We start from the raw sequence: 14,345 nt of genomic DNA on the forward strand, positions 1-14,345 counted from the left end.
CTTATCTCAAGAATCTTACATCGAAACAGTACTTAGTCGTTTTAGCATGCAGGACGCCAAGGAAGGTTTCTTACCTTTTAGACATGACATCCATTTATCTCAATAGATGTGCCCTAAAACGCCGTCTGAGATACAAGCAATGAGAAGGATTCCATATGCTTCGGCAGTTGGAAGTCTCATGTATGCTATGCTTTCTACTAGACCAGATATTTGCTTTGCTGTTGGCATGGTGGCAAGATATCAGTCGAATCCGGGCCAAGGACATTGGACTGCCGTAAAGAACATACTCAAGTACCTTAAACGGACGAAGGACTATGCTCTAGTTTTCAATGCAGCCGAGCTCTTTCCTTTGGGATATACTGACTCAGACTTTCAAGCTGATCAGGACTCGAGAAAATCTACTTCAGGATATGTGTTCACCTTAGGAGGTGGAGCCGTAATTTGGAAGAGTGTGAATGTCACAACCGAACTTCCTAAGGATAGGAAGCACGGGAAAATCGTGACTAGTGGGGGAACTAAGAAGCAGGGAAGAAGGGGGAATAATCAATTCCAGGCAATACAGCTTAACAATTCAAGAGGGAATTCCATTTAAGTCGTTCAACGTTTCAAAACCCAAGTCTCATAATGAAAGATAACAGAGTGCGACCATAAAGGAAGTAACAGAGTTCAACAGTTCAAAGAAAATAACAGAAATTCTGAAAACATTGAGTAGCGGAAGCAAATTTTGAGAGTGTAGCTACTACTACGTATGAAGACATAATAGTAACCGGAACAGTGATTTGATACGTTCTTGGATCATCGCTCAACATCCTCCGCCTCCCGACCTGGCTCAACCTGCACATAGGGAAAACATATGCAGGGGCTGAGTACTTAGTGCACCCAGTGAACTCATGCCCAAAAAACATTCACCGTTAAGATATGTCAAGCCATCGTCGAGTGAATCCCGGGTTTTACTTTAAAAGGCCGAGAGACACTAAAGTTCATTTCCTTAAAAAGTGTCCGCGCGGACTAACATCATCCTCCATCATATACCATATCTGAACCATCATGTGAAACGAGACTGTGGCCACAATCTCGATCACTGGACCGGCCGACCTAGGGGACGGCTCACGATCCCCATCAGTGCACTAGTCTAAGTAGGGCGTAGACCCTAGTTAGACCCGAATTCGTTAACCATCAAAGTCTAGTAGAGTTTTATTCTAGTAGACAATCAGATAGACAGTTTCAAAACATAAACACGGCATGACATACTTATAGAAACATCCTTATAACATCGTAAGCATATTGATTCAAAATAAACGTTAAAGAATAAAGCCCACCTCAAAAGCTTAGGATTTTCGTAAAATTCCTCGTTCCGACTTTTACCGTGCGTGCGAACCACCTTTTCGGAAAACACATAAAATTCATATCAAACCTCTGTAACGACGATAATTAGAATGCATGCACTCTAATTAAAATCTTTTAATTCTCTTTCTCGATTTTCGCGCATTTTCGGTTATTCGGCGGCCGCCCAAGGCGTCGCGTGCGACGCCGGTCGGTCGCTTACGCTCGTTCTTTCCTCCGTTGGCCCCTCGTATTTTCCATAACGTCGAAAATAATTTCTATAAATTATTTACGCGCATACTTTAATTTCCGTAATTATTTACCGTTGAAAAAGTATTAATTCATACTTAGGTAAATTATTCGTTCCTTAAAAAAAAAACAAAACTCCCGGGAATTAATTAAATAATTTCTCCCGATTAAAATTTTAATTATCGGCCCAAGCGAAATAATTCCTTAGCCATTTTAATCCTCCAAGAATTAATTAGGAAGTCCATCAATTTAATTAGACTTCCATTTTTTTTAAAGCCCAACAACAATTAAACTATTCCAAGGCCCAAATAAAAACACATGGCCCAAACCACTTATCTCACTCTCTAACATCTCTCTCTCTCTCTCTCTCTCTCTCTCCTCCATTCTTTCTCTCTCCCCGTCTCCTCCCTCTCGGCCGGCTGCACCCACCGCAGAGCCGCCGCCGCACATCGTCGGGAGAGCTGCTGCCCGTCGGAAGACATTGCTGCCGTCGGGAGCTGCTGCCGTTGCCAAGGGCGCTGCTGCCGTCGCTGCCATTTGGTCGTCGCCGTCGCAGACTGCAGGGGAGGAGCCGCTGCTGTCTCGCCGGGGAGCTGCTGCCACGGGAAGGGTCGCACGACGCTGTTGCCACGGGGAAAATCTCCTGTCGTCGGAAGCCGTCGCCCGCCCCGGATCGTCGAGCACGGCTGTCCGCCGCTGCCCATCGCCGGCGGCGGTTTTTCCTCCACCGAAACCATTCCGAACCCGCCCGGAAACACTCCGCAAAGGCTCGCAACATGTGATATTAACATAAAGCTAAGTTCTTTCTAAGTTTCGGTTACGCGCGGCGATCGTTTGGAAGATTCTAAGTTGGTTTCTATTTAGTTTGGTTACGGAAGAAGATCAAGGCTATATGCATCATGCAAGACTATATTAAACTCATGCTTTGAGGATGGAAGGAATGGTATACCTCAAGAGCTTAAACTTGATGTGGTTGAAACAAAAAGAAATGGAACCAACTCCTTCTCCCCTCTTCTTCCCGTCGACTTCTCTCGCCGCTTCTCCTTCTTCTCTCTTCTGTCTTCTTCTTTTTTTTTTTGCCAAATGAAAGTGATGAGTGGGTTAGAGGAGGGTGTAGGTATTGAAGAGGGAAGTGGAGGGGTGGAGATAACCGATCGGTCATCATGGGGGGGGAGAGGAGAACCGTCGACGTGGGGGAAAGAAGGAGGAAGGAAAAAAAAATTAGCTTGGGCTTAGTTAATTTAAATTCATACTTGGGCTTCCATGATTAAATTCTATTGGGCTAAAATCAACAATTAAATTACAAGCCCAAGAGTTATTAAAATTCAAGTTACTTTATATTTAATTGGACTTCAAATTTATTTTGGAAAGTCCAAAATAAATTCATACATTTATATATTTTTTTTTTCGTATTTTCCTTCATCAATTAAAATTCACGGTCCTTTATTAAATTTTGTTATCTCGTTCTTCATAACCAAAAATAAGTACGAGAAATCGTACATAAATTATATTTGGTGTTGTTCCAAATATAATATTCATTCAACCGTTCCTTGCTTTACGCGCGTCGTTATCCATAAAACATATATTTCTTTCCGCTTAATTCATTCGTCTTGCTAAAGAATAGCAATTTCATCATCGACCTTTTAACGAGACCTTAAACGTGTCTCCCAACGTTCATTTTTAAAAAAGAAAACACATTCCTTTTTTTCCATCAAACCCATAAACCATAATTTTTCCCAAAACACATCTATCGAGAAGCATAGCATTTTCGAAATAATTTTATCAATTATTCCGTTACATAAAAGTAAATTTCAAACTTAAGGTACGGGTGTTACATTCTACCCACCTTAACAGAAATTTCGTCCCGAAATTTACTCATTTCCAACGAAAAGTTCCGGGTATTTCTCTTTCATTTTAACCTCGAGTTCCCAAGTAGCCTCCTCGTGGCCATGGTGTTTCCAAAGTACTTTCACGGACGCGATCGATTTGTTCCTCAACTCTTGCACTTTCCTGTCCAGAAGTTTCTCCTCGTAACTCAAGTCAGGATTCAGAATCATTTCCTCTTGATGAACCACGTGTTTGGGATCGAACACGTACTTTCGTAACTGTGATACATGGAAAACATTGTGCACAGTCCCAAAACTTGGTGGTAGTGCCAACCTATACGCTACGGGTCCCACCTTCTCAAGGATTTCATAAGGCCCTACGTATCGTGGCTTCAACTTCCCCTTTACACCGAACCTCGTTATCCCCTTCGACGGAGACTCTTTCAAGAACACCTTATCTCCCATATTGAACTGTAAATCCGTACGCCGGACATCAGCATATGACTTCTGTCGGTCTTGAGCTTCTTTTATCCTTTGTCGAATTTGTCGCACAATCTCAATCATCTCCTCAACCGAATCTGGCCCGAGTATTCTTCTTTCACCAACCTCATCCCAGTAGAGTGGTGATCTACACTTCCTCCCATACAATGCTTCATATGGGGCCATATTTATTGTCGCCTGGAAACTATTGTTGTAGGCAAACTCGATCAAAGGTAGTACTACTTCCCAATTTTCTCCTCTGTCGAGCACCACAGCTCTTAGCATGTCCTTAAGAGTTTGAATCGTTCTCTCGGACTGTCCATCGGTTTGTGGATGGAAAGCAGTACTAAAATTCAGTCGTGTACCAAGCTCCCGTTGCAGACTTATCCAAAATCTTGAAGTAAACCTTGTATCCCGGTCTGACGTGATTGTCACTGGTACTCCATGTAGCCGAATGATTTCTTTTACGTAAATCCGAGCTAGCTTGTCGGATCCATGAGTTATAGGGATAGGTATAAAATGCGCACTCTTGGTGAGGCGGTCTATGATTACCCAAATGGTCGTATTCCCTTGCCGGGTCTTTGGTAAGCCTGTCACAAAATCCATAGTGATATGTTCCCATTTCCACTCCGGAATCTCCAACGGTTGCAACTTCCCATAGGGTCGTTGATGTAAAGCTTTTACTTGTTGACATGCCAAACATCTCTCTACAAACGAAGCTATGTCCCTCTTCATTGCATCCCACCAAAATGATCCCTTCAAGTCCTGGTACATTTTTGTACTTCCAGGATGGGCGGTGTATGGAGTCTCGTGTGCTTCGGTCAAAATTTCGTTTCGAAGTCCTTCGTCGCCTGGCACACATAGTCTCCCCTCGTAGGTGAGAGCATTATCAGCCTCTTCTCGAAACTTCTCTTGTTCGCCCTTCCTCACCTTCAGTCGAATTTTCTCCAAACTTCCATCATTGCGTTGCCCTTCTATTATCCTCGTTCGTAGATCGGACGCAATTACCAAGGTGGCAATCGTTCCCTTCACAGTTTCCGGAGCTCTCACCACCTCCAATCGCATCTTGCTAAAATCGCGAATCAACTCCGCTTCCTGAGTGAGAAAAGTAGCCAACTGCGGTTGAGCTTTCCGGCTCAAAGCATCCGCCACCACGTTTGCTTTACCCGGATGGTAGTTAATACCACAATCATAATCCTTGACTAGCTCGAGCCATCTGCGTTGCCTCATGTTCAAATCTTTCTGCTCAAAGAAGTACTTCAGACTCTTATGGTCGGTAAAAATCTCACACTGAACTCCATAGAGGTGGTGCCTCCAAATCTTCAATGCGTGCACAACAGCCGCTAGTTCTAAGTCATGAGTAGGGTAGTTCAACTCGTGTGGCCTCAACTGCCGCGAAGTGTAGGCAATCACCTTACCATTCTGCATCAGAACACACCCCAGTCCAATCTTCGATGCATCAGTGTAAACCACGTAGTCTACTCCCAGTTCCGGCACGGCTAGAACAGGTGCGGTGGTCAATTTCTCTTTCAACAACTGGAAGCTAGCCTCACACTCCGGTGTCCAATTGACCTTGGTCCCCTTCTTCAATTGTTGAGTCATTGGTCTTGCGATTTTAGAAAATCCTTCAATAAATCTTCGGTAGTATCCCGCCAGACCAAGGAAACTCCGAATCTCGTTTGGGGTCTTTGGCGCCTTCCACTGTTGTACGGCCTCCACCTTTGCGGGGTCAACTCGAATCCCTTCGGCTGTCACAACATGCCCCAGAAAATTTACTTCCTTTAGCCAGAACTCACACTTACTGAACTTGGCGTATAACTTCTCTGTTCGGAGTGTTTCCAGTGTGATCCTTAGATGCTCCTCATGTTCCTTTTCATCCTTCGAGTAAACTAGCACATCATCTATGAATACCAGGACGAACTTGTCCAAGTATGGATGGAATACTCGATTCATTAAGTCCATAAATACCGCCGGTGCATTTGTCAGTCCAAATGGCATTACTACAAACTCGTAATGCCCATACCTCGTTCGGAAAGCCGTCTTGGGTATGTCCTCCCTTCGTACCCTCAACTGATGATATCCCGACCTTAAATCCATCTTCAAAAATACTCCTGCTCCCCTGAGTTGGTCGAACAGGTCGTCTATTCTCGGTAGAGGATACTTATTCTTGAGAGTCAACTTGTTCAATTCCCGATAGTCTATGCACATTCTCAGTGTCCCGTCTTTCTTCTTCACAAATAGCACCGGTGCTCCCCACGGCGACACACTCGGTCGGATGAAACCCAAGTCCAGTAGTTCCTGTAGCTGGATTTTGAGTTCTTCCAACTCCTTCAGTGCCATCCTATATGGCGCTTTCGATACAGGTGCGGCTCCTGGTTCCAGATCGATAGTAAACTCCAGCTGTCGGTCAGGAGGAGGGCCTGACAACGCATCGGGAAATACGTCGGGAAACTCACGTACCACTGCCACATCTTCAGCTTTCCTCTCTTTCTTATCATGTCCTTGTAGATACACGAGATAGGCCGGACGCCCCTTTCTAATCATCGTGGTTGCTTGAAGTGCTGATATCACACAAGTTCGTTGATTCATCGAAATTCCGTGGAAGGTAGAGGGCTCCTTCCCCGGGGTTTGTAACGAGATTTGCCTCTCTTGGCATCGGATAGTGGCATAGTTTTCAGCTAGCCAGTCCATCCCCAGAATAATGTCCACATTATCCATCGGCATAACGTGCAAGTTGTGCGCCACTAAACTAAGTTTTCCCACCGTGAGTTCTATGTTCGAGCAAGATTGTGAAATTTCTACAAGGCCTCCTACCGGTGAGTTCACATTAATCTCATGTTCTAGTTCATCAACAGGCAGTCTTAAAGCATTCACGCAGGAGTGCGATATAAAAGAGTGCGACGTACCCGTATCAAACAGAACAGCAACAGGCATGTCAAGTAATGTTCCCATACCTGCCAGATTTTCTTGTTTCGGCTCTCCCTGTGGGGCTTTCGCTTGCTTGCGTCCCAAGGCATAGGCCCTAGCTTGAGTCGGGTATGGTTGGCGACGCTGCTGCTGCTGCGGAGGTGGTGTAGGATTCCCTCGGGGTCCGTTCGGCATTCCCCCACCTCCAGTATTATTGTTGCTCGGGCACTCTTTGGTGAAGTGTCCGACTCCACCACACTTGTAGCACACGTTGGTCCCAACTCTGCATTCTCCCATGTGGTTCTTTTGACATTTGGCACAAGGAGGTGCTCTCTGACGGAAATCTCCACTTTGGAAGGGAGCAGCTTGCTTTCCTTTTCCCTGGGAAGAGTTTGGGGTACTCTGGAACCTCTTGTTGTCGAAGGGTGCGCGGTTCCCGTCCCATTTCCTCTTATCCCGGAAATTCTGCTGTGAGGTCGGCGGTGTTGGAGTAGTGGGTATAACCGTCCTTTCCCGTGGCATCGCTTCCTCCACGTCCAACGCATGAGATAATGACTCGGCATACGAGAGTTTACCACGGCATGCCAACGCCATCCTGATTTCGTGCCTCAGACCGGCACAAAACTTCTCCGCCATCTTCTCATCGGTGTTTACTTGCTCGGGTGCATAACGAGACATGTCACATAGGGCCCGGTCATATTCTGTCACAGTCATCCGCCCCTGTTTTAAATTGTAGAACTCGGCCTCCTTTGCCTTACGGTAGCTCCTTGGAATGTATTTGTCATACAGTTCCTCCTTAAAGTCTTCCCACGTCAGGGTGTCTAACTGCTCCTGCGTCATTGTCCGTTGCTTAGTCTCCCACCAGAATTCTGCGGACCCGGTGAGCTGATAAGTCACGCACGATAGGCGCTCCTGGTCAGTGCACCTCAAGAACTTAAAGATGCGTTCTATGGCCCGAATCCAGGTCTCAGCCTTGGTTGGATCTCCCATTCCATCGAACACGGGAGGACGTTCCTTTCGGAACTCTTTCTCGATGTTCCATTCCAGCTGTGGCGGTGGAGGTGGTGGTGGTGGTTGTTCTTCAGGACCCACACTGCTTTGGGTCTCGTTGCTTGCCCCATTCTCGTGGTGAACTGCGGCACGTCGGGGAGGCATTCTGTTCAACACATGCATTAGTATAAAAACCAACTTTACCATCACCACTCCACGCAACCTTTCCAAAGCGATAACACAACTTTCCATACACAACATGGTAAAACGAACACAACGATAAAACAACGGGAAACTTCATTATCTTAAAACCAACAAGTACGTGTTTCACAAGGTCTTTGAAACAGGGAAGGAAAAACAAACGTCAAAAGAAACTACTACATAGTTCGTCAAAACAAAACATTCGAAACTAACAAAACAGTAAAAGAACACTACTCCTCGGGAGCTCTCTCATAATTCGCCCCTTCCTCGCTATTAACTTCAACCTCTCTCGCAAGGGGCTCTTCTTCGGGGTCTTCCTCTTCCTCCATGGGATCCTCCTCGTCTTCAAGGGGATCTTCTTCCTCTTCCTCACCACTCTCCCGCACATCAGTAGCGTCGTCGATATGCTCATCGACTACAAGGACTTCCGTCGCGGGAGGTGCGGAGGTGCGCATCCCAAGCCTTCTCCTCTTAGGGCAGTTTGGTTGCGGCGTCTCACTCTCGTATCGACCCCCGCTGTAGGGACTGCGGCTCGATGAGGACACCTCCTTCCTAGGAGGAGCATAGGGTGGCGGTCCACCACGAGCATCGACCAGTGCTTCCAAGAGAACCTTCACAAAACCATGCATGTCTCCCTGCATGCTGTAGTCGGGAAGCTTATGCCAGATGTATGACCGTGAAGCCTCGTCGGCCCACCTATTCCAAGGTGCCGGTAGTCCATCAATCAATCTCTTGATTCCCTCATAGTGCCTCACTCCACAGCCATGAGCATCCCGCCATAAGGTCAAGTAATCGGCGACATAAGATATCAAAGGGGCCCTCGCGTCCCTCTCGAACTCGCGATACATTTCCACCGCCCGCAATCCATTCTTGACGTACCTTCCCCTTAGCGGTGCGTGGATCGTGATCGCCATCTACATAAAAGTAAGTTCCCTTAGCAACCAATCGTAGAAAAAGAATCAGCGAGGTAGAAAAGATAAAACGCGTAGAGAACGTCATACGTGTTACCGTGCATATACCTGTCAATTTCCATAGGAAAAAGTCATAACAGTTCTTTTCATGTTAAGTTATCATCTAAGGATAGATGTTTCGTATTTTATAATCGTGGTACCTTTGCAACTTCGTCTATCCTTCAATCTAACGCAAACCGCGCTTCACAAGGTTATCCTTGTCTCGTCATTTCATCGTCCTTTGGAATTCGCACCTTTCTGCGCTCCATTCATTCTATCATTTCTATTATGCTTCGTTTCAACTTTTGTCTTATTTCATGTTGAGCGCGGCGAGACGGAGTGTTGAGCTTTAAACGGATACTCTTTTAGTCTAGCGAAACGAGTCAAGACTAGATTGAATAAACGACTCTCGGTCCAGAGCGGAAGGAAAAACACGGCTCTGATACCATTCTGTCACGACCGAACTTCCTAAGGATAGGAAGCACGGGAAAATCGTGACTAGTGGGGGAACTAAGAAGCGGGGAAGAAGGGGGAATAATCAATTCCAGGCAATACAGCTTAACAATTCAAGAGGGAATTCCATTTAAGTCGTTCAACGTTTCAAAACCCAAGTCTCATAATGAAAGATAACAGAGTGCGACCATAAAGGAAGTAACAGAGTTCAACAGTTCAAATAAAATAACAGAAATTCTGAAAACATTGAGTAGCGGAAGCAAATTTTGAGAGTGTAGCTACTACTACGTATGAAGACATAATAGTAACCGGAACAGTGATTTGATACGTTCTTGGATCATCGCTCAACATCCTCCGCCTCCCGACCTCGCTCAACCTGCACATAGGAAAAACATATGCAGGGGCTGAGTACTTAGTGCACCCAGTGAACTCATGCCGAAAAAACATTCACCGTTAAGATATGTCAAGCCATCGTCGAGTGAATCCCGGGTTTTACTTTAAAAAGGCCGAGAGACACTAAAGTTCATTTCCTTAAAAAGTGTCCGTGCGGACTAACATCATCCTCCATCATATACCATATCTGAACCATCATGTGAAACGAGACTGTGGCCACAATCTCGATCACTGGACCGGCCGACCTAGGGGACGGCTCATGATCCCAATCAGTGCAGTAGTCTAAGTAGGGCGTAGACCCTAGTTAGACCCGAATTCGTTAACCATCAAAGTCTAGTAGAGTTTTATTCTAGTAGACAATCAGATAGGCAGTTTCAAAACATAAACACGGCATGACATACTTATAGAAACATCCTTATAACATCGTAAGCATATTGATTCAAAATAAACGTTAAAGAATAAAGCCCACCTCAAAAGCTTAGGATTTCCGTAAAATTCCTCGTTCCGACTTTTAGCGTGCGTGCGAACCACCTTTTCGGAAAACACATAAAATTCATATCAAACCTCTGTAACGACGATAATTAGAATGCATGCACTCTAATTAAAATCTTTTAATTCTCTTTCTCGATTTTCGCGCATTTTCGGTTATTCGGCGGCCGCCCAAGGCGTCGCGTGCGACGCCGGTCGGCCGCTTACGCTCGTTCTTTCCTCCGTTGGCTCCTCGTATTTTCCATAACGTCGAAAATAATTTCTATAAATTATTTACGCGCATACTTTAATTTCCGTAATTATTTACCGTTGAAAAAGTATTAATTCATACTTAGGTAAATTATTCGTTCCTTAAAAAAACAAAACAAAACTCCCGGGAATTAATTAAATAATTTCCCCCGATTAAAATTTTAATTATCGGCCCAAGCGAAATAATTCCTTAGCCATTTTAATCCTCCAAGAATTAATTAGGAAGTCCATCAATTTAATTAGACTTCCATTTTTTTTTAAAGCCCAACAACTATTAAACTATTCCAAGGCCCAAATAAAAACACATGGCCCAAACCACTTATCTCCCTCTCTAACATCTCTCTCTCTCTCTCTCTCTCTCCTCCATTCTTTCTCTCTCCCCGTCTCCTCCCTCTCGGCCGGCTGCACTCACCGCAGAGCCGCCGCCCCACATCGTCGGGAGAGCTGCTGCCCGTCGGAAAACACTACTGCCGTTGCCGAGGGCGCTGCTGCTGTCGCTGCCATTTGGTCGTCGCCGTCGCAGACTGCAGGGGAGGAGCCGCTGCTGTCTCGCCGGGGAGCTGCTGCCACGGGAAGGGTCGCACGACGCTGTTGCCGCGGGGGAAATCTCCTGTCGTCGAAAGCCGTCGCCCGCCCTGGATCGTCGAGCACGGCTGTCCGCCGCTGCCCGTCGCCGGCGGCAGTTTTTCCTCCACCGAAACCATTCCGAACCCGCCCGGAAACACTCCGCAAAGGCTCGCAACACGCTATATTAACATAAAGCTAAGTTCTTTCTAAGTTTCGGTTACGCGCGGCGATCGTTTGGAAGATTCTAAGTTGGTTTCTATTTAGTTTGGTTACGGAAGAAGATCAAGGCTATATGCATCATGCAAGACTATATTATACTCATGCTTTGAGGATGGAAGGAATGGTATACCTCAAGAGCTTAAACTTGATGTGGTTGAAACAAAAAGAAATGGAACCAACTCCTTCTCCCCTCTTCTTCCCGTCGACTTCTCTCGCCGCTTCTCCTTCTTCTCTCTTCTGTCTTCTTCTTTTTTTTTTTGCCAAATGAAAGTGATGAGTGGGTTAGAGGAGGGTGTAGGTATTGAGGAGGGAAGTGGAGGGGTGGAGATAACCGATCGGTCATCATGGGGGGGAGAGGAGAACCGTCGACGTGGGGGAAAGAAGGAGGAAGGAAAAAAAAAATTAGCTTGGGCTTAGTTAATTTAAATTCATACTTGGGCTTCCATGATTAAATTCTATTGGGCTAAAATCAACAATTAAATTACAAGCCCAAGAGTTATTAAAATTCAAGTTACTTTATATTTAATTGGACTTCAAATTTATTTTGGAAAGTCCAAAATAAATTCATACATTTATATTTTTTTTTTTCGTATTTTCCTTCATCAATTAAAATTCACGGTCCTTTATTAAATTTTGTTATCTCGTTCTTCATAACCAAAAATTTAAAGTACGAGAAATCGTACATAAATTATATTCGGTGTTGTTCCAAATATAATATTCATTCAACCGTTCCTTGCTTTACGCGCGTCGTTATCCATAAAACATATATTTCTTTCCGCTTAATTCATTCGTATTGCTAAAGAATAGCAATTTCATCATCGACCTTTTAACGAGACCTTAAACGTGTCTCCCAACGTTCATTTTTAAAAAGAAAACACATTCCTTTTTTTCCATCAAACCTATAAACCATAATTTTTCCCAAAACACATCTATCGAGAAGCATAGCGTTTTCGAAATAATTTTATCAATTATTCCGTTACATAAAAGTAAATTTCAAACTTAAGGTACGGGTGTTACAGTGAAGCAGAAATGCATCGCGGACTCGACCATGGAAGCCGAGTATGTGGCCGCTTCAGAGGCTGCAAAAGAGGTTGTATGGTTCAAGAACTTCCTTATGGATTTAGGTGTGGTTTCGAATCTGCCCAAGAGCATCACCATTTATTGTGACAATGCTGGTGCTGTGGCAAACTCGAAAGAAGCAAGAGCTCACAAAACGAGCAAACACATAGAGCGGAAGTATCATATCATTAGAGATATAGTGCAGAGAGGAGACATAAAAGTGGTCAAGATTGCGTCAGAGAACAACCTGACAGATCCTTTTACAAAGGCTTTGGCGGTAAAACCGTTCGAGTGCCACGTTGAAGGGATGGGAGTTCGACTCATTCAAAACCTCAACTCGCTTTCAGTATAAGTGGGAGAAATTTAGACGTGTGCACTACTATTTTGTGTACTTGAAAGCTGTTTTGAGTATAAGTGGGAGATTGTTAGGGTTTTGTATACTAGAAATCACCTTTCGAGTGATTGGATACTGTAAAACTCTAATGGCTATTTTCCAATAAATGCAACAGATTATTTTTGTCATAATGTTGTTATGTTTTACATTTAATGGTTGTTTATTGCATATTTAAATATATGAGCAAACGTAACAAAGTCTAAGTCTTTGTTTTAGTAGACTGGTTGTGGGCGTCGTCCAATTTAAGGTAACACGGTCCGTTCTAAACAAAGAAAAATAAGAATTTCACAACCTAGATAGGCCTAGACTACCTATCGCGAAAGGTTGCAATGTCAGTCCGATTATTTCTAAACCTTATTGAAATAAGATGACATTGGTGTGGTATAGCACTGAATGGATCTAACAGCAAGACGAGTCTTTATGCTATCTACTGAAAGACGAGGTCTTGAGAATTAATTACTGAAAGACGAGGTCTTGAGAATTAATTTCTTAATCAATGTACGTTAGCATTGAGCATACGATATTGAGTATCTACTACTTTGACTTACCAAAGGTGCGGGTTTTTTGTAACCCAACGATCCAGGTATATTGGGTAGTGGTGATCATTATCTAGAGGTGCTAGGATTGCTATTATGTTGAAACGTGCGCGAGGAGAGTCTCGTTTGATAACATCCACAAGAGGAGCTCGAAACGGGTTTTATTATTCGGAACCTAGCTAGTTGGAGTTTAATTACTCTATGAATAATAAATAAGAGTTTCTTGCTAAGTCCACTCTTGGAATTCGAAATATGTTAATTAATTAAGTCTATAGCAGACATTAATTAATTAATTAATTAATGGGTGTTTCTATCTTAAGCGCGGGAAATGAACCAAATACAATTAAAGGAAACCCGGAATACTTGTAATTTCGGATTTTGAAGGCAGTGCAATATTACTTCTGTAGTGGCTGCTCGTAATATTCCAATATAAGCTTATATTAAATTGTGGGTTCAATTTAATTAGTAAAAAGCTAATTGGGTGAGACTTGTTCCAGATTCTTCCTTAGATCCCTGACTGGGCCCAATATGTGACTTATATAAATAGGAGAATAAAGGAGACAGAAAACACAACAATTATTTTGCAAAATTTTTGTCCCCCCCCCTCTTGAGAGAGTTTTCGAAAATTGTGCTCCCTCCGTGAGCTGAGTTCTGTCTTCCATTATTCGAGTCCTAGTACGTTGGTGAGATTTGCCCACACAAATATCAGCGTATAGTCCGGGACACCAGTCAGAAGATCCGAGGTCTTGTATTGAAGATCTTCACGAGGAGACGGAGTAAGCCATCATCGATTCTTGATTTAATCAACGAGGTAAATTGGCTAATTCCGTAGTAAGCATGTTTTAGGAATTTTATGTGCTAAAGCATGTTTTAATTCAAGTTATGAGCATGATACATGTGATAATTACGCGAATAGATTTTGTCTAAATAATCTGCTAAATAGATCAAATTCATGTGATCCGTTTTGTACGCACGCTTCCGCTGCCAGCCCCTTCAATTATCCTCCTCGTCCTGATATCCTGTAATACACAGAAATTGGGATGCATCAGTAAAGTACAAT

The sequence above is a fragment of the Salvia splendens genome, chromosome 15, assembly GCF_004379255.2.
Source record: "Salvia splendens isolate huo1 chromosome 15, SspV2, whole genome shotgun sequence".
Taxonomy (NCBI): domain Eukaryota; kingdom Viridiplantae; phylum Streptophyta; class Magnoliopsida; order Lamiales; family Lamiaceae; genus Salvia; species Salvia splendens.